The 14321-nt window shown below is 43.8% G+C and overlaps 1 protein-coding gene across 2 annotated transcripts in view; it reads left to right on the forward strand.

Moving 5' to 3' along the window:
• The first annotated feature begins 3716 nt into the window (after positions 1-3716).
• HMG20A (high mobility group 20A) overlaps positions 3717-14321 on the forward strand; it is a 260812-nt gene continuing 250207 nt past the window's right edge. For both annotated transcript variants that reach the window (XM_078685079.1, XM_078685078.1), the window contains exon 1: positions 3717-3849. The gene's annotated coding sequence lies outside the window, so the exon portion shown is untranslated. The remainder of the gene's footprint in view (positions 3850-14321) is intronic.

Genomic DNA, 14321 nt, shown 5'->3' on the forward strand with positions numbered 1-14321 from the left:
TGCCAGAGGGTAATTTTAGGGTGTGGGGTGGGTATGGGTTTTGGTGTGCCGGGGGGATAATTTTAGGGATCCGGATGGGTATGGGTTTTGGGGTGCCAGGGGTAATTTTAGGGTTCAGGGCGGGTATGGGTTTTAGGGTGTGAGGGGGTTAATTTTAGGGTTCAGCATGGGTATGTGTTTTGGTGTGCCAGGGGTAATTTTAAGATTCAGGGTGAGTATGGGTTTTGGGGGGCAAGGGTGTAATTTTAGGGACCACTGCGGGTATGGGTTTTGGGGTGCCTGGGGTAATTTTAGGTTTCAGGGTGGGTATGGGTTTTGGGGTGCCTGGGGTAATTTAAGGGTTCAGGGCGGGTATGGGTTTTGGGGCTCCAGGGGGGTGATTTTAGGGTTCAGGGTGGTAATGGGTTTTGGGGTGCCAGGGGGTAATTTTAGGGTGTGGGGTGAGTATGGGTTTTGGGGTGCCAGGGGGGGGATCATTTTAGGGATCAGGATGGGTATGGGTTTTGGGGTGCCAGGGGTAATTTTAGGGTTCAGGGCGGGTATGGGTTTTAAGGTGTGAGGGGGTGTTGGAACCTGGTATGACAGGTCACCTAGGGTAGCCTGGCCCAGGGTAAGACAATATTAACAGAGGCACATGTGTAAAGGTTGCAAACCACCCAGCAATAAATCAACGCAATAACACACAAAAATGACACTACACCAATGTATGGAAAAATACGAGCTTGTTTATAAAAATAATAGTTGCTTTCTTGACTTTTAAAATCACGGCTCAGTATTGTACATTTAATCCTGTAAATATTCTTAGACTTTCAATCTTGCTAAATCATCACCGTAAGCAATTTTCCTTTCAGAGTTAACGGCTCAATACAGTTTAGTCATGAGACCAATACAAATCCTTTTACAGTTGCTAAACTATAATGCTGCTCAACATCAATAATACATTACATTGGTCTCCAGAGTTTGATGAGACTCAACCTTTGTGAGGTGCTCTATAACTCTCCGTCTCAACCACTTTAATCACCACAATGGAACACAACCAAAGAAAGGTTTCAGTTGTACAGGAATGTGCACCAGCAGCCTCTATTAGATACCTATCCTCTTACTTATCTAGCAGGTACTCCTAGAACAACATTGGCCACTGCTACTATTCTCAGTATTTACTTCCAGGGGCTACTCCTCCCTGGTTCTGAACTTGGTGTTGGTAACTTTGCTGGCTCAATAACCAGCTACTAGCTCCCAGTCAGAGGAGGAGGAAAAACGAACAATAGTACTGTCACACGTGCTTTTGCACAGAGCTTAGCTTCTTCCCCCTCACTTTCTCTCCATTCCACTACTCAGTCCCATACACTCCTTACTTCCGATGGAGACCTTTGGATCCGAGTCTCCAGGAGAACGAGCCGACAGGGGAGGGCTCCGCCAAAGCTTCCAACAGCAGCAGTTGCACTCGCTACCTCCCGCCCGGTCAGCTGTTCCAACTTGGTGCCGGCGCGGGGAGGAGCGCTAAAGACACTTCCCCTCTGTCCAGGATTGTCTGTAGACTCACCGCCTATCTAGCCCCTCGATCTCCGGGCTAATACAGGCAGGGCGCGTCTCCGTCGACAGGAGCCGCTCTATGCTGCGACGTCGATTCCGGTCGTCTCCTCCTCACAGAGCCCGTCGGCTCCTCTGAGCATGCGAGAGGGAGCGGTGTCTCCTCGCTGGAGAACGCGCACTTCCAACGGCACCTCCCCTTCCTCTCCTCACACTCCGGGACTGGGGAAAATACCGCAGGGCTGCTCCTGATAAGCGGTTGCCTCGCTACCTCACTCCTCTCCCCACACTACCAGCTACCACAGCGCTGATCTTGCACTGCTCACCAGGCGCTGGCTCGGGGGTAGACCTGCTCGGTTTCACTCCGCTTCCGCTCCTCCTAAGGTTGGCTCCTCTCCACAGCCAGATTCAGCCCCAGCAAGTACGTGATGAAACTCTGGGGGATTCTGTTACTAGGGGAAAGTCACGGCAACCAAGGGCAGGATTCAATTGTCCACTGCACGAGGGGGGGCCACAAAGATTAACCCCTCTTCTACTAAGCACTGCTCAATAAAAGTCTCTCTACTGGGCAGAGGACTGCGCTCCGCAGCACTGCAGTCTCCTTCTCCTCTTCACACCCCTGTATATCTAGACTAGGGGTTGGTCAGGCGCCCAGGGTCTCCAGCCATCCAAATCAGCAGGGACAGGTCAGGTAACCCAAGGGAGGAAGGGTGGTGAATCAATAGGTCAACCCTCTGACTATCCTACCCCCACCTTCAGCTACAGCCTGTCCTCCAGCTGACTCTCTCCAGTGAGACAAAATGGCTGTCCAGCATTCCGCCTTTTATAGGCTGACCCTCAGAAGTCCAGAAGGGACCAGAAGGTTCTGGAACGCCCTATTCTACTCTATGGGACAGGTTCTAGGGTTGGCAGTTAGGGCAGTTGGTAGCCACCATTTTGTGACTCCAGCTATATTCCTGTCAGAAAAGGCCTCTAGGCCTGAGGTGAAAAACTATGAGAGGGGGAAGAACACCTATCCCCTTGACCAACACCTTGAAAAAGCTAGTGGACACAAAAATTAATAAAGGTTAGAGGGGCAAAAAGGGGACAAAATAAATAATAAATTGGAAGGACTACGCAAAAAGCCAGACAGGTCTAACAGGGGGCATTAACCGATCCTGATTATCTGCCATTTTAGCTCCGCCCCAATGATTAACATTAGCCACGCCCCTTCATTTGCCATGTTAGCCCCCCCCACCCCATTAAGACCTAGTTGCGCCCCTGGTCCCTACCTACCACCATGCCACATATTAAGGGGCCTACAGTGACACACCCCTCTGGAAATATCTGGGTGGAGCAACCCTACCAAAAGATAACAGGCTCCACCAACCTGAAGATCGAGTAAGACGTACAGAGGACGCAATGGAAGAACAAGATGAATGGGGGGGGCGGGAGGCAGGGGGGATGCATTGCTGAAGCTATTAAGATGGGTTAAACCCCTGCAGAAAGCTCAAAGAACCCAAATATAGGTTTTAGAATTTTCAAATATGGGGTTAGGCACAACAGTCTCACAAAATGGAGCAATTTTGTTTAAGGAAGACTTTATTACCGGCTGCTGAGATTCAAGCATAATCCGAGTCTCCTATCCTGATACACAACGTCACCCGTATGGGCACTTTTAGCCTTCAAGGGCACAGTACCATGAAACTTCCTTAAGTTTAAGTTCCTTAAACTATCACCCGGTACTCTACCGAGTCCCGACCGCATCACTTGTGGGATGTCACGCAAGTTCAGACCCTCACAAAAAAGGCCAAGTGGACTTCTAAGACTCTGTCATAAACGGCACATTACATCCAACCACCGCTCACTTGCAAATCCTGCAGGGCTGCTACACTTTGCTTCCTCTCACTCCACTGAGTCCCCTCATATCCAGAACAGCAGCAGCCTATCCTTGCATCACCCGCTCGAAACAAGCTCTCCTCCAAAGGACAGCTTATCTCGAGCAGAGGTACAACTAAAACCGACTCGCGTCGCGGCTGACACGCTTTACCACCCGGCCGTTGCCTCTAAACCGACAAAAGCACGCTCAGACTTCACAGCCAATCAACACTTCGGATTTCCGATTGGCTCACTACGATTGGCTGGGGTGTCCCTAGTTCACGAATCCTAGATTACTTTACAAGCCTAATAGTTACCGACCACTTCCAGACGACTCCCAAAATACGTTCAATCGCGGGATTGGTTGGAACGTGACCCGGAAGTGCTAACAATACAGACAAATGTTTTGTCAAATGATCAGAAGAAGAGACTGATGTAAAGCTGAATTTGTCGGCGGTCCGTGTAAGTAGCGGACGGATGTCACCGTAATTGCTACCACCACTGATACTCTAATTAGATAATAGCTAGACCGTAGGTTGACTTGTGTGTGCATAGGACAGTTCTGTTTCTCACCTTTTCACTAATAAAAAAACGTATTAGAGCACGGCTAGGTTGTCGACTTAGTAGCTTGCAAAACCAAGGTTCGAACCTCGGGGTCGACCCCGCACTCTCTGATTCTGGGCAAATCACTTAGTCTCCCCGTGCCTACCAAAAAATGAATGTGTCCTTGTGTAACGTAACTGGTGCTCATGTAAAGCGCTTCAATACCTTCGGGTCGAGTTCGCGCTATATAAATATGCAAAAAAAGCCACTCCTAGTTTATATACATACTCCAAATTCAGCTCTGACTATGCTGCACAGACTAGTAAATTAGGGTAAGAGAGCGAACGCTTCACAATAAACGCGCGCATGTGTTATGTAGATGTGCAAACAGTGAGAAAAGCGACTATGTTTATTGGTCTGTTGGAGGGATATATCGTTGATATGAGAAAACTTACTGATATTGCACTACACTAAACTGTTCTTTGCATGTCAACCATTACCTTAGACGGTAGCCTTGTACTGGTTTATTTACAAACATTGTTTTGGAAAACTGAAGAGGTTGCTGCATTTTCTAAGTTTTCCCCATCTTGGCAGATAAGTGCTAATATACGGGTGTATTGCCCAAGATAACAACTTTCAGTCGTGTGGTGCTTTGTATGTCGAGTCGATGTGGAATTGAGCAGACTGTCCTGCTCAGCATACATTGATACCATGTTAATGTGGATACCTACCTATGTATTGACCTTTTTAAATCTGAATGTGGTGCTGTTTATACTGGTATGTATTTAACCCAGATCTGTGACTGGGGGTGAATGTTTGACAATGTTCAACATTCCGCCCATTATCTTTTTGTGTTGCTATAGTCCTAAGTGGGAAGGGTAGGCCCAGACTTGGGTGTCTTGCTGGATGTGCCACTGGATTCAAGCTAGCCTGGCTTATGTACCCCTAAACCGGTCCCAGGATGCTTGTTTTTCGGATCAGGGAGAACCTGGCCTGGCTGTTCGGGCTAGACTGTTCCCATGAGGAGCAAGGTCAAGACTGGTTTGCATATGACTGGGTTCAAACTGGGGTGGCATAGTAAGCAAAAGAACGATGGATTAAACCCAGATCTCTTGACTGGGGGGAGTGTTTGACAAGTTTCAGCACTCCAGTCAACATCTTGTGTTTGCTCTACTGGTACAACCGCCTGGTCTGTATCCACATTGCCCATTGAGTACAGTATCTCATTTAGGCCAGTAATGCTCTGGTTTTATTGGGTCAGCTTTGGACTTGCAGTGGGGCCCTTCATAACGGGTTATAGATAGTATCTCACCTTGTTATAATGCATTATTTGGTGAGTCAATGTGGAAATTTGTCTTGTTACGCTGCTTTACATGCTGTGCAGTACTGGCCTCACTATAGTTATATGTATACAGGATTAATGTTGGACTTGATATTGTGCCTGACATACTTCCTTAAATCTGCATTTTTTATGACCTTTCACCGTCTGAGTTTGTGGAAGCTGGCCTCATTCTTGGGCAACATGGATAGTAGTCTTTCTGATAACCACTGGATATAGTGAGCTTGCCTGCAAGATAAGTGGGGTGCTGGTGATGATAGCTTTGTAAAGGATGTTTTTTTTTTTTTTAAATGGTGTGGGCTGGCAAGTTGAGCCAATGGTGTTCCACCAGGATGGGGTGATGTGAAAATATTTCTTCAGACCCTGGATGAGATGTTCTGCAGCTTGTCGGATTTCCTTAAGGGTGCTAGTGTGGAGTAGCTGTTTTGAAGTCACTTTCTGGAAGATACTTTCACTTTCTTTAGAAGGGAGAGCCTCCCATACCCTCTTTGTTTTTTTTGGCAATATATTCGTTGAGGGTGAGGTTGGTGTTCAGGGTAAATCCAGGTAACACTGTGATTGATGAAAGTTGGGTTTTGAAGCCATCAGGGTTCATGTCATTGAGCCAGGTTTGTACTGTTTCATGTTTGCTATTCATGTCAAATAACACGTTCTGTCTTTATTGGGTTGAGATTCAGGTAGGTGCTAGACATCCAGGACTGGAATATGTTTATGTGGTCTTAAGGAGTTGTGTGTCTGAAGCAATGGAGAGTTTCAAGTACATTTGTCTATCATTGACATATTGGTGTATCTTGATGCTGTTATCGGGGAGTAGAGCACTAAGCAGCTCCATGTAGAGGATTATGATAGGTGATAGTATGGAACCCTGGGAGACTCCGGAGGTGATAGTGATCTTTTGGGATAATTTTTTTATTATCCAGATGACTTCAGGTCCCATACCAGCCCTGCTGCTGTTTCATTGCACCTACCGCTCGACAAGGTTGGGAAAGGGTCTGCACACTGGTTCTGCATTCCTAATTCCATGGAGCCTAGTATGGCTCTGTATCCTCTTCTTAATGGAGTATGCGAGGTGGGGTGAGGGGTGGGGTGGTGGGGACTGGCTGCTCTCTTGCTCCCATCAAACTAGGATTGGTAATGGACTGCCCTGATTTTTAGCCCACTAAGAGGTTAGTGCATGGACAGGCAGATGTTAAATACCAAACTTCTATACAAATACATTGGAAATAAAATTATGTTTTCCCATCATTTTGGAAATTGTGTTTTTGGGGAAGTACTCTCATGGAAGTGAAAAGAACATTTGTGAAGCGCACAAAACTCACGAGTATCTAAGCCTGTAGCCAAGCAGGTCTCAATAATACAGACTGGTAACATAATTTAGGAAGGAAAAATACATGTTTTCATTGAATTTAACTTTTAAATAGACCAAAACCATTAAGCTTAACAGTGTGGGGAGGTAAGGTGTTCCATATCCATGCCGCCGCCCTTGAAAAGAAATGGCCGCCCCATCTGACCATGTGAAACCTAAGAATGATTACTTTCTTGTCGGAAGAGGTTCTTAGCAACCTGTGAGGAACATACCAATTAATAAGTGCAGAGAGATATTTGGAACATTCACGATGAAGGGCTTTAAAGACCAGGCATAAAGCTTTAAGCACAACCCGCTTTCTAGCAGGGAGCCAATTTAATGAACAAATACCCTCTCTCACAGAGGCACGTTTAGGTATATTAAGGATGAGGCAAGCAGCCGCATTATGCACCACTTGTATTGTATTTAGTAGGGAATGATTAATGTTCAGATAGAGGGTATTGCAATAATCTAACCTGGATGAAATTAAAGCAGTGACCACTGAGAGACGCATTTCGATCAGGATAAAAGGACAGTTTTTTCCTCAGTTTCCTGATTAAATGAAAGCATGTACTGTACTTGCAGTATAAATAACCTGTTCCTCAAAAGGCAAAGAAGTATCAAAAATGACCCTGAGGTTTTTAGCTGATTTCCCACAATTTTACAGCTCACCAACTATTTGTCCAAATAGAGTCTTGAGCGCCAAAAACCAGGACTTCAGTTTTATCTGTGAGCTTTATAAAAGATTCTTTCATCCAAGTGTTTATCCCGGTCATACAGATATTGAACTCGTGAGCTACAGAGCTCATGTGTTGTCCTACTCAAATATTAGTATAGAAAATTACTGAGCAGTTCTACATATTAATTTAATGTGTATTGATTGAGGCGGTATTTGTCGCTTAATTATAACTGAATCCTGGATGAATGAATAAAAACGTATTTACTTCTCCAAAGTAAGATTGTGTGCCTATGTCCAGTTAGCAGTCCTATTTCACAGAGATATGCTTACAACCAGTATAGCATTGGCATAGCCAATAGGAACTTATACGTGTTTAGTTACCCAGCACAATATCCTTGGTGCAACAACATCAAGCGTTGCATGGCTAAACACTTATAAGGTCCCAAAGGCAAGACCTATTGGCTAAGCCAATGCTTGTTTTGAGTGAGTTGCTCATGCAAGTATGTGAGGTAGAGATGCTGCGAGTGCTTTTACAGGAGCCCCTGTGACATTGCACCTCTTCAAAATAAATGTATCTTGGGTCTGGTGTAATACTTCTAGCCCCTATTCCCGTGGTGGTGGTGATGGATGTGGTGGTGGTCATGGACGTGGTGGTGGTGATGGACGTGGTGATGGACGTGGTGGTGGTGGTTGACGTGGTAGTGGTGGTGGACGTGGTGGTGGTGGACATTGTGGTGGTGGACGTGGTGGATGACTATTGGGTAGGAGGGTGCTGGCAGAATGCGTAAGGAGAAGAGGATCTTGAAGGGGGCACATGGGAGAGCCGAGAGATGCCGAATATTAGAAACAACAAGCAGTCTCTGCATGGTAACAGGGATCAGACCTGCTCAGCGCTTCTTTTTCTTAAACCCATGCATGTTTTGCATTGGGTTGTTTTGCCACTCGTGCACGTTTGGCATTTCCCTTGCGGGAGTGAGCAGCGGCGCCATCTGTTTTGAAAGCGCGATCAAGATAATTAAAAACAGATGGCGCCGCTGCTTGCTCCCGCAATGGAAATGACAAGCGTGCACGAGTTGCAATACAAATGAATGGAAAACATGCACACGTTTAGGCAAAAGTCCTGAGCGATGGCTAAAGTTCCCCCTATTAGGCGAGACCTAAATATGATCAACATTAGAACCCTGATACAACTGAATAATTAGTCATAACATGTTACTACTCATCTTAATAAGCCACACACTTAGTCTTGCATGCATGATTACATTTCAGCATAACTTGAGTATTGTTACTTGTGCTGCATATATATATCCCCACTATATCATTTGTTGCATTAAATGCCCCATTGAATATTTTACACAACTATATTACATGCACCTATATATCACAGAAAAATTACTTCCTGAATATTTTAAATGACTAAACTCTTGCACCTAATTGCATCAAATTATTTATATAACAGCATAACCTGCACCTGAATATTGTTGTCATCGTTCATCGTTCCATAACATGTACCTACATTTCATTTATAGGATTCAGTTTCCCCATGAATACGTTTTATTAGAACATTGGAATGTTGGGAGCTCCATTGAAAACAATGGAGGGCTCCGGGCTTATAATGGCTAGCATAAGCCTGGAGCTCCAACATTCCAATGTTTCTTTGATCACAGCTCTGGCTGTGAACAAAGGCTTCAGGGAGCGTGAGGGGATTCCAATCCCCTCGCGCTCCCATAAGGCTTTTTTTTTTTTTTTTTTTTTTTTAGAACATTCTGCCCTCAAGTGGCAGAATGTTCTAATAGCCTTATAGCTCTTTGTAGCTGGGCTATACCGGCTATTAAAGCCCCTCTCCCTTGTTAAAGGCCCTCGCCTTCGGCTCGGGCCTTTAACGCTAGAGAGGGCCTTTAATGGCCGGTATAGCCCTCTACGGCAGGCTATAAGGCTATAGTAGTGTATAACTTGCAAAAATTATTACTGACTGCATAAAGTTGATTGTTGTACATCACTGAATAATTTTCACTAATATTTTGTTTACTGCCGTAAGCAATACCTTGAATATTGTACGTCACTGCATTACATGCAACTGAATTTGACTGTAGGTCCGTAAGAACCTATTACCCAACTTGCAACTAGCTACTGTTCATTACATTAAGTGGTACCTTGAATGTTTTATGTTATTGCTTAACTTGTACAAGAATATTTATTGCTTTAAGCTGCATGTGATTATTTTATGGTACTACTAAACCTCCACCTAGATATTGATGGCTGTATTAAGCTATATGTAAACTTAATTTATGATATGTTCACTTAATATAACTGTAAATTAACCTCTAATTTTCTATAGTTTATCTCTAGCACCCTTCTAAATAGCATTTTAAAACTGATGTGAACAGTGTCAAGGCAGAGTTTCCATCCATCTATTTAGAATATATGTTAACTGCCTGCCTACTATTAAAGTACGTTGTCTAGATAGCCTATCAAATTTAAAGGTATGTATATTGAAACAACTATTAAAGCACCGCACCCATATCACAAATCCTCATGACTGCCAAACATGTTATCCATATTAATGTAGCAATAAACCTGACCTCCTCTTTTTGACTAAAGATACTAATAAAAGAATCACATGTCTGTGACATTTCTTCACTAAACAAAAATGATGATAGTACCATACTGCATGGTCACAAACTGTCCTGATGGCCAAGTAGGAGACTACATCTTACTATGCATGGTGATGGGAAGTTCATGATACAAGCTACAGAGAGCAGCCTCTGCCTTTCTCAGTTGTATACATAGAACTCAGGCATATGCAAGGATAAATTATAAACGTGACTGCCTTGCAGGTAAATCCATTTGCCAGAAGAATCTGTCATATTTAGGCAGCCTGTTCATCATCTCAGCCGTCAAAAAAGAAAGCAAGAACCCTGCCCCAGGGATAAGTCTAAGGTCCAACCCGGGGGATCCTATTTATACAGGGCGACCATCACGTAGGGGTTGGAGCTACACATACACACCACTTGTTTTTATGTTTTCAAGATTTCATTTTATTTTGTTAAACACTTAGTTATTTTTTTGATATTTTCATAGGGATAAAAACACATCACATATATTTGTACATTAGAAAAAGGATTTGATAGGTCACATAGGGAGTCCCACACACATCATACCTATCAACATTCAGAACCCATTCATAACATACAGCAAACATTCATACACTCCACAACACAGTACATCAATGCCGGTTGGTATACAGGGTTTTTTTTTTTGACTGAAGGGACACAAGTTCAAGGTGATCCGGATATCACAGTCAGTTGAGATTTCATTCCTCCTTAGAATCACGGCGCGCGCGTTTCGGTGTAGGGCCCGTAGGGATCAAACCTTCATCAGGGCAGAGAGGTACCAATATGTGGGGGACACACCGCTGTGGATATAGAAAAACAAACACATATATATATATATATATATATATATATATATATATATATATATATATATATATATATAAATATTCATATGCTTCTATGCTTCTATGTGTCATACATTGTTACACTTTATAAATTGTTCATCTGATGTTATACTATACATATTGCATATCCCCTTTTCGTTTTGTATAGGTGATCTTTCTCATTGTGTAACTTTTTTTTTCATATAAAAGAGAGGTTGTATGGCCTTACTCCAGCTCCAAACTTTAGTTCAAGGAATCAAACGGTCTCTTCTTAGTAGTCCTTATGGGATCTACAACGCAAACGGAGCGCTCCAGCTAACTCAGATAACCCTAAGAGATAGCACACAATATACAATCATTCTTCTCTTAAAAAAAAACCTTTTAGCTCAAACATGCATTTATGTTCGCCATGTATTCGTAAAAAACGGTTTTTGAAAGTCCATAGTGATCTAAACATACGAAAGCTACCACCCCCGATGCCAACGAGACAGCATACCCTACAGCCAGTTTCTCCGCATTAGGAGAAACTGTTCTGATATGGGAGATTTCTTACACCAATCCGACATCCTAAAAGAAAAACTCTGCCACCGTGGATATCCGGCCAAATTGGTAAAAGACTCATTTAAACGGGCTAGATACACCAACCGGGAATGCATGTTTCAAGACAAAGAGAACCTGGACCAACTGGTGTGCATCACCTGCCGCTCAAACCTGGATCACAAACTGCGCCAAGCCATCAACTCCAGTTGGCACGTGCTCAATCTGGAGAAGGACAAACCCACTTTACCCAGACCCATTTTTGCCTTCAAAAGAAACAAAAATTTAAAAAACTTTCTGGTCAGGGGCAAACTACCCGAGAAGGGCAAGGTTCTACAAACTGCCATCCCAAACATGAACCCTATTTTCGGAAACCACCGATGCGGCACTTGCCAAGCATGTCCTCATGCCATTGTGGGGGACAAGATAACCACCCTTCACCGCTCCATATCAATATCCCGCAATAAGAGGCTGACTAATTGTCGCACGAGTAACATAATTTATGTTATTCTGTGCCCGTGCAATCTCCCCTATGTAGGAGAGACTGGACGCGAGTGCCGCTTAAGAATCGGCGAACATAAATCAAATATCAGGTTGAAGAAGATGACGGCCCCCATTGTATCCCACTGGGTGGAGAAGAAACACAGCGAAAAGGACCTGAGGTGGTCCATTTTGGAAAAAATTGAAGCTAAACCTGGAATAGATCCCACTGCTCTCCGTAAAAAGAGAGAAGTATTTTGATCTTTTTTCTGAATTCAGTTAATTGCGGACTAAACGAGGAGTGCCCTTGGCATAACACCATTACATAGAACTTTAGCCCCCGGGACCACATTGCCTAAAATTATCTATGTTCTAAACCTGTAACCAACCCTGATCCATTGCTGCTCCATGAGCCCGTCCCGACAGAGGACTACGTAGATTAGTTCTCTGAGGTCATAAATGTTCCAAAATCATATGTTCCAAACCAAAGAACAAGTGCCCTCAGAGAAACAGATTAAGTCTCTTCTGGAACCCTCACGGCACAGCATTAACTGACCCATGAAATCCTTCCCACTATGGCCGCCGCGTTGGAGGTGCGAATGTAGTCTGTCTTCTATGTTTAGTTATGTCAGAGAATGACAGCGGAAATAGACGTGAGACTATCCCCCGCCCCGTATTTAAACCTGCGCCCACAGTATGGCTCCTCTGAGCGCTGGACGGTCGGATGGCCATTCAAACACCACGGGGTGCAAGGACTAAAAGACAGAGAGAAATAAGTAAGTACGCTGCTATATCTGGCATGCATTAAATACTGAAAACCTTAATCCAAAGTAGAAAGTCCGTGCAACATTTCTAACGTATGTGCACTTTACATTCTCATTCCCCCAGTCGGTACTGCTTAGACCCGTGCTATGGACTAGAACCAGCCGCCCACTCTGCGATCCATGCGAGGAAGCCGCCCCCATAGTCTGAAATGATGGACTCCTAATTGAGAACCGACCAGGAGGCCCCCAGATTCACATGAACCCATAAGTCGAATTATGTTTATTTAGAGATGTGCAATTAACTAATCGGGACGGCATCTATAACGATATACCTATTTTTCCTAAACCTCTCTGGTTCCGCCTAGTCAGTCTTGATAACGAGAACTTCGTTCATGCGTGTTTGATAAAACTCGACAACCCCCCCCCCCCACAAACTGCATAGAAATAAGTTTTGCCCTTTTGAAATAAATGGAGCTTTGACCTTATGTGTTTTTTCTGCAACTCTAGTTGCCTGGGAGTTACGAAGAAAACAAGGTATTCATAATTAAGCACTAACCCCGAGTGGTTACCGGAAGGCTGACTGGTTGAAATCGCTTAGCACGCAAAGGTAAATAAAATAAATCGTGGGCACTACCCTGTTGCCTATAGGGAGATTAGGAACCTGTGGGGAACCTGTGAGAGTTCTAACAAATCCCTGATTTATTATCCTGTATAAGACCTGCTTGACACCATGAGGGGAAAAAAAAACTATATGCCCTAGAAAGATAAATAATTGCCGTTAACACTCTTCTGAGGGACCCATAGAATGATCTGTCCCATATGTATGATTTAGCGAACTGCACTTATGGTCGTTTTCATTTATCCATTAGTTCGCTAACCTTATGCAGAAAACCCCCCCATATTGGAGAACCTACCTCGCGACGCCTTGATGTTCCTGATCCCTAAGTGAAGGAATTCATACTCGTTTCCTGGAAATTAAAATAAGGTAATTGAAGGACAATGTAGGGGTGAGTTGAACTAACAAAGAGAGATTGCGAGATCTGCCATGATTCGATGTTTCCATATACGCTGACTACTGGACCCCCTGTTTAGATCACCATGGTCTTTCAAAAACCGTTCTTCACGAATACATGGCGAACATAAATGCATGTTTGGGCTAAAAGGTTTTTTTTAAAGAGAAGAATGATTGTAGATTGTGTGCTATCTCTTAGGGTTATCTGAGTTAGCTGGAGCGCTCCGTTTGCGTTGTAGATCCCATAAGGACTACTAAGAAGAGACTGTTTGATTCCTTGAACTAAAGTTTGGAGCTGGAGTAAGGCCATACAACCTCTCTTTTATATGAAAAAAATAGTTACACAATGAGAAAGATCACCTATACAAAACGAAAAGGGGATATGCAATATGTATAGTATAACATCAGATGAACAATTTATAAAGTGTAACAATGTATGACACATAGAAGCATAGAAGCATATGAATATTTATATATATATATATATATATATATATATATATATATGTTTGTTTTTCTATATCCACAGCGGTGTGTCCCCCACATATTGGTACCTCTCTGCCCTGATGAAGGTGTGGTCCCTACGGGCCCTACACCGAAACGCGCGTCGGCGTGATTCTAGGGAGGAATGAAATCTCAACTGACTGTGACATCCGGATCACCTTGAACTTGTGTCCCTTCAGTCAAAAATAACCCCCCTGTATACCAACCGGCATTGATGTACTGTATTGTGGAGTGTATGAATGTTTGCTGTATGTTATGAATGGGTTCTGAATGTTGATAGGTATGATGTGTG

This window comes from Lissotriton helveticus, chromosome 3_2, assembly GCF_964261635.1.
Source record: "Lissotriton helveticus chromosome 3_2, aLisHel1.1, whole genome shotgun sequence".
In the NCBI taxonomy this organism is placed as follows: Eukaryota; Metazoa; Chordata; class Amphibia; order Caudata; family Salamandridae; genus Lissotriton; species Lissotriton helveticus.